We start from the raw sequence: 13,434 nt of genomic DNA on the forward strand, positions 1-13,434 counted from the left end.
AGTTAGGAAGGAAGGACGGAAGGAAAGCAGAAAGGAGGAAAGCAAATAGGGAGGGATGTAAGAAAGAGAGGGAGGAAGGAAAACAAAGTGGACGGCAGGCAAGGAAGACAGTAAGAAGACGAAAGAAAGGCAAGAAGGAAATGGAATACAAAGGGAAAGGAAGGACGAAGTATAAGAAGGAAGGAAGGAATGGAATATGATGAAATGGGAGTAAGAAACGAAGGAAGAACGGCAAACATGAAGGAAGGACGGACGGAAGGGAGATACGAAGGAAAGAAGGAATGAATGAATGAATGAGTGAATGAAGGAGGAAAGAGAGGAAAATAAAGACACGTTGAAGGAAACAATGGGGAAAACATAACGAGGAAGAAAGGCAGGCGAAGAGAATAAAGTGTGGGCCAGGGAAATAACAAGATGGATCCCTGTGTGACATATTGGTCTTGATCCTGGCGGGGGTGGGGGCAGGGGAGCAGGGGCAGGGGTGAGGGTGAGGGCAGGAGTGGAGGGTGAGGGCATGGGTGGGGTGAGGGCTGGGGGATGAGAGGTGGTGAAGGAGGAGCAGCAGGGGTGGGGGTCTGGGGGCGACAGGCAGGGTCAGAGGTAACGAGACACCGAAGGAAGTGAAAATGACAGGAAAAACGGAAGAGACAATGAAGGAGTGATGGAAGAAGGGAGGGGGAAGAGGAGCGAGTGAGTTGGTGAGAGAGGGGGAAGAGGAGTGAGTGAGTTTACACAGGATTACACAGGAAGGCAAACAGCGACAGACCTTATGGTCCTTTCGAGGCTGCTTGTTAGAGAAAACTATGACTACAAGATCTAACTCTACATGATGAAGGATAAGGATAGTTAAGCAAGAAGGCTCCCCCCACCACCAAACCCTCCAGGAAAAAGTGAGAAAAACCACCATGCAGCATGGAAAAACTGACATGGAAATTTTATAGGAAACACTGGAAAGGAAAAGTCACATTCTATAATACTTTATCTATAAGCTACCCGATAAAGTAACCTGAAGGAGAAAGTAAACAAATAAAATAATAGTTACGGCATGACATTATAAACCGGTACATTGAGTTAATGAGAAGTCTGTGGACATAACGTGGAAGCTACACTCTGCACAGTGTGGATGTTTAGGGGTGGTGCGGCAGCCTTGCCTGGCGCTTTTAAGGTAGGCAGCAGTCAATCAGGCCCTAGCTCCGTTTGCTCCACTGAGACAAGGAACTCTCCCATGTGGGACAAGTACACAAGTTTCATCCTGAAGCAGTGACCCCTGGTACATTTAAAAAATCCCGATGGTGGTCACATGATTAACAGGGACCCTCAGTGATACAGCCCATCACAGGTCGAATGTAAGAGTAGTGACCGTTAACTCCGGATTATCTGTGCAGATCCTAATCTGTGCTCATATTGCTTTCTTTGCATTGGGGAGATTGAAAAATATATAAGACGGGTGTCTTAGATAAAAGGGGACTGCACAGTGCACAGTGTGGATGTGCAATGCACAGAGTGGATGTTTAGGGGTGGTGCGGCAACCTTCCCTGGTGCTTTTTAGGTAGGCAGCAGTCAATCAGGCAATAGCTCCGTTCACTCAACTGAGACAAGGAACTCTCCCATGTGGGACAATACACAAGTTTCATCCTGAAGCAGTGACCCCTGGTACATTAAAAAAATCCCGATGGTGGTCACTTGACTAACAGGGACCCTCAGTGATCCACATCCCATCACAGGTCGAAAGTAAAAGTAGTGACCGTTAACTCAGGGTTATCTGTGCAGATCCTAATCTGTGCTTACTGTATATTACCTCATTTGCTTTGGGTAAATCGAAAACGTATAATGACGTGACGTGACGCTATGTTAAGTTTACGGGGTGTCCTATAGACACGAGGGGACTGCACAGTGTGGATGTTTAGGGGTGGTGCGGCAGCCTTGCCTGGCGCTTTTAAGGTAGGCAGCAGTCAATCAGGCCCTAGCTCCGTTCACTCCACTGAGACAGGGAACTCTCCCATATGGGACAAGTACACAAGTTTCATCCTGAAGCAGTGACCCCTGGTACATTAAAAAAATCCCGATGGTGGTCACTTGACTAACATGGACCCTCAGTGATCCACAGGCCATCACAGGTCGAAAGTAAGAGTTGTGACCGTTAACTCAGGGTTATCTGTGCAGATCCTAATCTGTGCTTATATTGCTTTGTTTGCACTGAATAAATTGAAAATTTATAATATCATGACGCAACACTATGTACGGGTACATTGTTTACGGAGTGTCTTGTAGACAAAAGGGGCATGAACTTACATGTACCGTAGCTATAAAAAGCAAGTTATTCGGACAGAAAAAGAGTCAGCTGAGGATTCTCGTGCAAATACTTGTCTAATTTGTTTTTGAATGTCTCAATTGAGATACTGTTCACGGTATCTGAGGGTAATCTGTTCCAGATATTTACAACTCTGTTAAAGAAGAAGTATTTTGCTTCGTGGGATTGGAATCGCTTTCCCATGATTTTGCAGCCATTACTTCTGGTTTGACTCGACCGGTCTATATCAAAATATTTATTCATGTCTAAGTTATCATATCCCTTCATGATTTTGAAAACTTCAATAAGGTCCCCTCTTAACCTGCGCTTCGTTAGGTTAAATAATTTAAGTTCTTCAAGGCGTTCCTCATATGGTTTGTTTCTAAGTCGTGGTATCATTTTTGTGATTCTTTGCTGAATTTTCTCTAATTTTTCAATGTCCTTTCTGTAGTTCGGAGACCAGAATTGCACACAATACTCAAGATGGGGGCGCACTAGCGAGTTGTACAAGGCAAGTATGACTTTTTCCGATTTAAACTCGAAAGTTCTTCCAATAAAACCCACTAGCTTGTTTGCAATTTTTACCGCATCGGTACAGTGCTGGCTTGGTTTTAGGTCATTTGATATTATCACACCAAGATCCTTTTCACTGTCTGTACTTGATAACTGAATATTGTTCATTTTGTAATTTGCATGGACGTTGTTACTTCCAATATGAAGTACTTTACATTTTTCTGTGTTGAATTTCATTTGCCGTTTTTCTGCCCAGCTTGCTGAAGTATTAAGGTCATTTTGTAACTGCTGCCACTGTAATTTTGAAGTGACTTTACTGGTTATTTTAGTATCATCTGCAAATTTGGATACTTTACCATTTAGACCCTCATCAATGTCATTTATATAGATAATAAAAAGTATCGGTCCAAGTACTGAGCCTTGGGGAACGCCGCTGATCACATTATGCCATTTGGATTCCTTTCCGTTTATCACAACTCGCTGTTTTTGGTCTGAAAGCCAGTCTTGTAACCATTTTTGCGTCTTTCCTTTTATTCCATGTGCTTCTATTTTTCTCATGAGACGCTTGTGAGGGACAGTGTCAAATGCTTTCTGAAAGTCGAGGTAAATTATATCTACAGCTCTTGAGTCATCGTATGATTTGTAAACATCATGGAAGAAGTCCAGTAAGTTAGTTAAGCATGAACGACGATGTCTGAATCCATGCTGCGAGTCTTTTATTATATTATTTTCTTCTAGATAATTAACTATTTTATCTCTTATGATTTTTTCCATTAACTTGCACACTACTGATGTTAAGCTGATTGGTCTGTAATTTCCTGGGTGCGACTCATTTCCTTTTTTGAAAATTGGTGTTACATTTGCTAGTTTCCATTCGCGTGGAACTTTCCCAGTACTTAATGATTTATTGAATATGACAGAGAGTGGCAGCAGTAACTCATGTTTTGCTTCTTTGAGAATTCTCGGTGATATTTTATCGGGGCCAGGGGTTTTGTTTATGTTCGTACTATTTATGGCTGAAAGGATATCGTTATTATGGATAGCATAGTTACTAAGGACTGTGCTATTTGCTTGGTTTGTGGGTAACAGTAGGTTTCTGGTGGTGTTTTCTACTGTAAAAACAGACGCAAAGTAATCGTTAAGAATGTTTGCTATTTCGAAGAGGAGCGAGTGAGTTGGTGAGAGAGGGGGAAATAGGAGGGAGTTGTGGAGAGGTAGGGGAGGAGGAAGTGGTGAGGGAGGGAGGGAGTGATAGAGGCAGGGGAGAAGGAGGAACGAGTGGGTCAGTGAGGGTTATGCGGGAGTAAAGGTGGGTATTGAGGGAGTCAGTAAGGAAGAGACAGAGGGAGGGAGAAGAGGAGATTGCAGGGGAATGTAAAGGAGTGAGGGAAAGGGCGATAAAGAACTGTATTTTTGTTGACAAAGAAGGATTCGTAACACCATTTCCTTACCGATTTATTTTGATATTCCACCTTCAAATTCTCCTGTATGATGTCTGTATCTGGTTAGTAGCAATATACTCTGTTTCATTAACATGCAAAAGGCTATAAAGGTGTAATACGCAAAATAAATCGCTGAGAAAGAGACACTACGAACTCAATTGTTAAGCCGACAAGAACATGGCCCAGAGGCAGGGAGACAAGGAGAAGGCGGGGGGGAGGGGGCGAGGGAGTCAGGGAGAGGAAGGCTAAAGCATAAGGATGAGGAAATTGAAGAGGGAGAGAGCTGTGATATGAAGGGAGGGAGAGAGAGAGGAAGGGAGAGATAGAGGAATGGAAGATGGGAGAAGGAAGATGAAGGAAGGGGACTGATGTGGTGGGCAAGAAAGTTGTAGAGGGATGGGATTATGAGGGTAGGGGGAAGAGTGTGTGAGGGAATTTTAAAGGATGTGGGGAGGGAAGGAAAGGGTGGAGTGGAGTGGAGCGGGAGGGAAGGCTGAGGCAGTTAGGGAAGAGGAAGAGACTGAGAGAGTGGAGGCTGGATGGGTGAAGTGAAATGGCCTTTGGTTCCTTCTTCCTCACATAAAAAAAAAAAACACATCCAGTCCCAGGTGTCTTGACTAACCTATCATCGTTTGGGGATAGCAAGAAAAATATGTAAAATATCGCCAATATAGCAAAGGAGATAAGAATTACATATAATCTATGTAAATCTATCAGTCAGTCTATCACTCTCTCTATCAGTCTGTCAATATCTGTCTGTCTATCTGTCTGTGTATATCTATCTGTGTCAATCAATATCTATCTGTCTGTATATCTGTATCTATCTGTTTATCAATCTCTCTACATCTATCTATATTCCATATTTTTTATTGTTATTTGTGAAGCACTATTTCTGTGACACAATTTCTGCTGGATCCTGACCCTTGCCATGGACACAGTCATATATATCATTTACATCTGTATTTGTTTACTTAATTTTTAACATTGTTTTGACTCTTGCTATCGAATTTCACTTTACCATTCAATCATCTCCACATGTTCCTGACTTTAACAATAATCACAGTTGTTACAAGTAAGAACATTAACATATACAAATTCTCGGCACGGTGCTGACGCTAACAAAGTCTTCCATTTATTTTCCACTTTACAAAGCCATCCTGACCCTTCCACATTTAAGTAATCTCTTTTTTCTTTTTCTTTGCATGATCTGGACCTTTATTCACAAGGCAATTTCATTTTGTTCCCTGTTTTCTACTTTTTCTTTTTTAAATGAAGCCTAGCCACACTACAGTGACTTTAGTAAGTACTGTGCTATTGTCTTCACTGCATCTGCATGGATGTCACTGCCGAGGCACACTACAGTTACAGCTGTAAGGAGTACAGTGTCAATGGCGGTCATTGCTGCGTCTGCATGGATGTCATTGCCGAGAGTTCAGGCGAGGCATAAAATATCCGATATCCGGCCGTAAAAGTGTCTGCAGGGGGTTGCCAAAGCCACCTTCTGAACTGCCTCGTCAGCCCCCTTTTGAAGTGCCGCGTCAGCGCTGAACCAAACTCACGAACACAACACTAACACCTTTTCCCCAGTCCTGATGCCCTCGCTAGGATTTTATGGATTTATTGACGTATTTATATATAATGTATGGATTTATTAACATATTTATTTATATTATGGATTTATTGACGTATTAATACTCTACGGAATCATTGACGTGTTTATGTACATCTTATGGATTTTCTGACGTATTTATTTACATATTTATTTACATTTTAGAAATTTAATGACATATTTATTTAGATTTTATGGATTTATTAGCATATTTACTTATGGATTTATTGATGCTTTTGTATTTCACGGATTTATTGACGTATTTAGTTATGTAGGTATTTCCTCATATTAGATAGTGAGACACTGGATATAAGCAAGCAGTATGCTGATATTATTGTGTTTATTTTGGTTGTTTGGGTAAAGCTTTGACTTAACCCTTTGCCAAGTCCATACTGGCCAGCCTATAACGGCCATCTTCACAGCGTGTATTACCCCTGCCAAATACATGGAATCGTGTGGAGGCAACAGCAGTACATCATGAGACACCAGTGTACTGAAAGTCTTAATGGGACTTTTATGATTCCTTGATGACAAAACATCTGTCCCTTACTGGTATGTGTTTACCTGGTGTTAACACACACACACACACACACACACACACACACACACACACACACACACACGTCCCTTACCTGTATGCATTTACCTGATGTTAACAAGAACACACACACACACACACACACACACACACACACACACACACACACACACACACACACACACACACACACACGCCAGTTCCCTACCTGTAAGTATTTACCTGGTGTTAACAAGAGCACACACACACACACACACACACACACACACACACACACACACACACACCAGTTCTCTACCTGTAAGTATTTACCTGGTGTTAACAGGAGCGCACACACACACACACACACACACACACACACACACACACACAGTTCATGGTAATGAGAGGGTAAATGAAGTCCATTTTGGGGACTGGATTTACGAAGAGGTTCTGACGCCTTCACAGTCAGAGGTGCTTCCTAAGGTAAAGAAATCACCCAGTGATGGCAAGAGTACCTTTAAAAACACCTCACCAGATTGTAGTGGTAATGCAGTGGTAGTTTGGCCATAAATGACTTACAAGAGAAGACTGGCCTGCAGTTAGCATAATAAATCGTTATTGAACAAGTGTTAGGATGCCTGATATGTCACGTACAACAGTGCCCACAGTTTGAAACAGTGTAAACATATTATTAATCGCTGGCGTGCTTCTTGTCCCTGGAAGAACTTTGTATAATAAATCGCTATGGAACAGGTGTTACGAAGCCTGCTATGTCACGTACAACACTATCCACTGTCTGAAGCAGTGTAAACGTACTATGTATCGCTGGCGTACTTCTTGTCCCTCGATGAACTTTGCTGTGCCAGTCCAGTGCTTTCATTCCATCACACCGCCTACATGTTGACGATCTTGTATAGGTGGAGGGGTGGGGGTATATCGAGTGAAAGAATGAGAGAGGGAGGAAGGGAGGGAGAGGGGAAGTATTGGAGCATAAGGAAGACTGGGGAAGGAAGGATAGAGGAGGTATTGGAGTAGAGGGAAGATTGGGGAGGGAGGGATAAGAGGAAGAAGGAAGGAGGGAGAGAGGGAGGGAGAGGGGGAATATAAAAACAGAAGGAAGACTGTGGAGGGAGGGAGAGACGGAGTGAGCGAGGGAGGGAGGGAGAGGGGAAGTACTGGAGCAGAAGGACTGGGGAGGGAAGGGGGGAGAGAGGGGAAATATAGGAGACGAATGATAACTGGGGATGGAGGGAGAGGAGGTAGTAAAGAGAGAGGGAGGGAGGGAGGGAGGGAGGGAGGGAGAGGGCAAGCACTGAAACAGAAGGACTGGGGAGGGAGGTAGTGAAGAAGAGTTCTGGAGGCATTTTGGAAGAAGGATGATTGCAGTGCTGTCATTCCATTACACTGCCTCCATGTTCACGTCATTGTAAACAGTGGCAGGAATGTGGCTGTTTATCACACGGCATAGTTGACCCCTTCAGAACGATGATGCCTCTTTTACGCTGCGGCCACTTCTGAACCTGGCTTTGCCCGTGTGCTCCTGTATATCATTCTATTTGTGACTACTTCTGAACCTGGCTGTGTCGTGTATATCATTCTATTTGTGACTACTTCTGAACCTGGCTGTGTCGTGTATATCATTCTATTTGTAATTACTTCTGAACCTGGCTGTGTCGTGTATATCATTCTATTTGTAATTACTTCTGAACCTGGCTGTGTCGTGTATATCATTGTATTTGTGACTACTTCTGAACCTGGCTGTGTCGTGTATATCATTCTATTTGTGACTACTTCTGAACCTGGCTGTGTCGTGTATATCATTCTATTTCTGACTACTGAACCTGGCTGTGTCGTGTATATCATTCTATTTCTGACTACTGAACCTGGCTGTGTCGTGTATATCATTCTATTTTGACTACTTCTGAACCTGACTGTGTCGTGTATATCATTCTATTTGTGACTACTTCTGAACCTGGCTGTGTCGTGTATATCATTCTATTTTGACTACTTCTGAACCTGGCTGTGTAGTATATATCATTCTATTTGTGACTACTTCTGAACCTGACTGTGTAGTATATATCATTCTATTTGTGACTACTTCTGAACCTGGCTGTGTCGTGTATATCAGTCTAACACACTGTCTTTGTAAACAAGAGTAAGTAAATAGACACAGTTTTGTTATCTCAGCGTACTGTGGCATTTTTTGATTCACTTCCAGTAGTATACACTGTAGTAGATCTGTCTTCCTGTTTGTATATTGATCTTGCTCTCTGTTTATCCACCTTGTCTGTCTACGCACAGTATATATCGTTCCTTTTTCTGTTTGTCTTCTTATCTGTCTCCCTTTCTGCATTTCTGTGTTTGTCTGTCTGTTAGTCATTCTATCTATCTATCTATTGCCAGACGACTCAATCCCGTTTGGGGTGGCCACAAACAAATCGCCTCCAAGTCGCCCTGTCCCCCGCCATTTCACTCCCCTGCTCCCAACTCACACACCCCTCTCTCATATACCTCTCCACCCCATCTCTCCATCTCATCCTCGGCTTCCCCCTCCCTCTTTCCCCCTCCACCTCACTCACATACACTCTCTTCGTCAGTCTTTCACCCTCCATCCTCTCCACATGGCCAAACCACCTCAGTGTGTTCCTCATAACGCTTCCTATCACATCCACATCAACACCACAACGCTCCTTTATATCCTCATTCGTCAGCCTGTCTCTCCATGTGACTCCACAGGCTCCTCTTAAATAACTCATTTCCACGGCTCTCACTCTTGACTTGTGTCCTTCCAACAACGTCCAAGCTTCACTTCCGTATGTTAGAGTTGGTATCACAATACTGTCATGTAGTAACTTTTTCACTTCCATGCTCACTTCCCTGTTTCTTATCACTGCTTTCAAAGAACCAGCAACCAGTCATTCTTTATTCCATTATTTTTGGGGATCATGCCATTCTTTTTTTTTTTTTTTTCGTTTTCAAGCAATGGGTAAAGACAAGTTCAAGGACTTTGTATTCCATTTCCAACACAAGTCTCTTAATGTATTACCATACAGTACTACATTTCACGTTTCCCATGTACTTCGTACTCTCTCCAACACACGTCTCTCATATACTCTGCTCACTCCAGCACACGTCTCTCTCACGTACTCTGCTCCCTCCAGCACACGTCTCTCACGTGCTCTGCCCTCTCTCTAACACATGTCTGTCTCACACTCTTTGCTGTCTCACCAGTATACGTCTCTTTCACGCTCTTTGTTCTGCCTCAAACACAAGTCTCCCACACTCTGCTCTCTCTTCACCACCGTCTCCCCTTTCATTAGACAAGGTGTGTGTGTGGGTGTGGTGTAAGTTGTGATGGAATGCAGGAACCATAACACTTGCATACAGAGTGGAAGAGTGCCAGGCAAAAGTGGCCGTGAGAAGTGGCAGGAAGGAAGGAAGGAAGAGGTAAGAGGATTGGGAAAGGGGGATGGGTGAGGCTAGGGTAAGTGTTGGGATTACTGGGGGGATTTAGTGGGAGGCGGGAAGAAAATGAGGAGAATGAGGCGGGGATGGAGGATGGGAGAGAGCTCGGAGATAACTGGGAGTACAAAGTAGTACAAAGGAAAGCAACAGACCTAATGGTTCTTTCGAGGCTGCTTGTTACAGAGAAGACTATCGCTATAATATCTAATTTTACAAGTTGAAGGTAAGGATAGTAAAACGAAAAGACTCTCCCCCACCCACCAAACCCTCCAGTCGAAACTGGCAGGAAAAAGTGAGAAGGACCACCATGCAGCATGGAAAAGCTGACATAGAATTTTCATTGGTAAGACTGAAAAGTGGTAAACCATATTCTATCCTACTATATCTATGCACAACAAGTGTCAATAAGCTACAATAATCATTATCATTAATTACACAGTAAATAGTTTCGTCACGATCTGAAATAGAGAAAAACAACATACATTATTATTCAGTCATGAAGGTGTTTAGCTGGGGATTTGAGGCGAGATACTTATCTATGCGATTTTTTAACCCTTCGTTAGTCCGGTGGGGTGTTACAACACTCCACTACAAAAATACATGTAGTGTTACTAACATGTAAAATATATTCATACTACCGCTTCAGCATATCTCTGCAATCACTAACGAAAAGGTTGAGTGCCTTGTAAGTGGTGTTTATTAATTTATAAGAAAAAAATGCAATAAATTATAAGAGTAAAAAAATAGCAAATGGACTAATATCTCATTTACCAGGTAAACACGCACAGGGAAATATATTTTGTGATTTTTAACATCAGTATAATGATAAACAATATGCAAAAATAGGGTAAAAATCCAATCTATACCACAATATGATCTAAACGGTTAGTTTGATGGGTTGACTGGACACCCCAGGGGTGGGGGGGGGGAAGTGCCCCTCTCTCTCACTACAGCAGAGGCAGGACTACACCAATCCACATGGTCCCTCCCCTCACTGAATCAGGAGAGCACTGGAACGGAGAAAAATATTCGAATTACCGGCTACGAAATATGAGCTTTTAAAAAGATTTGGAGTGCCAGAACACCCCACCTGACTAATGAAGGGTTAATGTCACCACTGTACTGCAATCAACGACATCCCTGGGCTGTTTATTTCAAATGTTAACAAGCCCTTTAAAGAAGAAATGTTTGGCTTCATTAGTCTGGAAATGCTTTCCAGTAATCTTATACCCACTACCTCTAGTGTAGTTCGAACAATCAATCGCAGAATACTGTACTGGTAAACATCCATATTATCAGTTCCTTTAATAATCTTGAATACTTGAATCATATCCTCTTGTAGTCTGCACTTTGATAAGTTAAATAACTTGAGCTCATTTAATCGCTCCTCGTATGATTCGTTCCTCAGTCTGGGTATCATTTTTATTACTCGTCACTGCACTGTCCCTAATTTCTCTATCTTTCCTGTAATACGGTGACTATAACTGCACACAGTACCCTGGATGTGGATGCGCTAACAAATTGTAGGCCTACAGTGTAAGAATTATATTTCCAGATTTGAACTAAGCTGGTCTACCCATAAATCCAACTAGTTTCTTAGCTTTCCTTATAGCTTCTGTGCACTGCTTACTTGGCTTCAGATCATCTGTTACAATTATTCCTACATCCTTTTCATGGTTTACATTCATGATTTGAGAATGGTTCATCGTATAACTACACTTCATTTTTACTTCCAATATTTAGAGCTTTGCAGATATCAGTATTAAAATCCATTTGCCATTTTTCCGCCCAATGAAGCAATTTATCAAGATCCCTTTGAGTCAGTATTCTTTGTTCTGGGGTATCTACTCTATTACCAATACTCGTATCATCAGCAAATTATGATATTTTACAAAACACGCCTTCATCAATGTTGTCTATATAAATCAAAAACAATGTAGGACCCAAAACTGGGCCTTGCAGTACTCCACTTACAACATTTTTCCAGTCTGATTCCTTACCATTAATTACAACTCTCCGTTTACGATTCGTAAGCCAGCTTTCAATCCATCTTAGTACACTGCCACAAATACCACAGACAAAGAGTTTCTCGACAAGTCTAGTATGTGGAACTTTACCGAATGTTTTTTTTTTTAATCGAGGTGAATGACATCGACCGATTTAGTGCTGTCGTACATGTTGATAATATCAATGAAAAAATCAAGTAGATTAGTAAGGCATGAGCGCTTATTTCGGAGTCTGTGCTGAGAGTCTTTGGTGAGATTGTTCTGCTCTAAATGCTTGTCCAGTTTATCTCTAAATATGGTTTCTAACAACTTGCAAACGGCTGATGTCAAGCTTATTGGTAGGTAATTGCTGGGTTGAGATTCTCCCTTTTTGAATATCGGAGTTACATATGCCAATTTCTAACCACTTTGTAAGGTGCTGCTTCTGAGAGAGATATTGAATATACATGTTAAGAGTGAGGTTAGGGACAAGCATTACTGGGGAAAGTTAGTGGGGGATGTTGGTGGGAAGGGGGTGGGGTGAGTTGAAGGTGGGGATGGCTGGGTTGGAAGGAGATGGTGTGGGAATAGAAGAGAAGGTAATATGGAAGGGGTAAGAGTAGAAAATGCTAGGAAATTTAGAGGAGGTGCTGGGGGAAGGGAGGGTTTGTTGAAGCTGGGGATGTTGACAAAGGTTGGGAATGGAATGTGAGGAAGGCGATGATACAAGGAAGGGAAGGAGGAATCGGGGGACTTTAAAGAAAGGGAAGGTAAATGTTAAGAGATGGTATATACTCCAAGGGGTGGATTTAGAGATGAATGAAGGGTGAGGTTGAAGATGTCCGAGGGAATGGGAGGCTGGAGAGGGAGGGGGGGAAAGGGGAAAGCATCGGAGCTGATGGAAGACTGCGGGAGGGAAGGAGGGAGGAATGGAGGAGGTTGGAGGCTTCTGGGGATGGGAAAGCTGGAGTAATGGAAGGATGGAAAGAAGTTACAAGCATCTGGAGAGAAAGAAAGCTAGAGGGAGGGAGGGAAGTTGGAGGGACGTAGGAGAGAGAAGAGAGGTGCGAGGGACGGTAATGAGGGAACTGAATGTGCGGAGGGAGTTGCGGTAATGGACGCGGGTTTACCTAATGCCAGTCAGATATAGTCCTTGGATTCCATGCTGAATGGGTACTTCACTGGGATGTTTTGACACACACACACACACACACACACACACACACACACACACACACAAGGAAATTTGTAACCATGAAATGCCACTCTTAAAACAGTGATTCATAAACAACGAAGCTTCCTTAATGCACTGTAATACTAACGCTGAGATGAAAGCGTTTGATCTCTAAGTAATGGCGTGAGATACTGTAGCCAGGAAAACAGTTTATACATTACCCACTTGTCTCTTTGCAGGTGTGTGTTACGCTGATTATATTTCCTGTTTATATAGCCGAGTTTCCTTTAGTTCTATTGCCTTCTTTGATGCCTTGTGTTGTGGAAAATATTGAAGAACTGAGATGAAGAAATGCATGTGCTTATGGTCACCCTCCCCATCTCTCTCTCTCTCTCTCTCTCTCTCTCTCTCTCTCTCTCTCTCTCTCTCTCTCTCT

This window comes from Coenobita brevimanus, chromosome 48 (genome assembly GCF_032717465.1).
Source record: "Coenobita brevimanus isolate Jiangsu-jjx chromosome 48, ASM3271746v2, whole genome shotgun sequence".
Classification (NCBI taxonomy): Eukaryota; Metazoa; Arthropoda; class Malacostraca; order Decapoda; family Coenobitidae; genus Coenobita; species Coenobita brevimanus.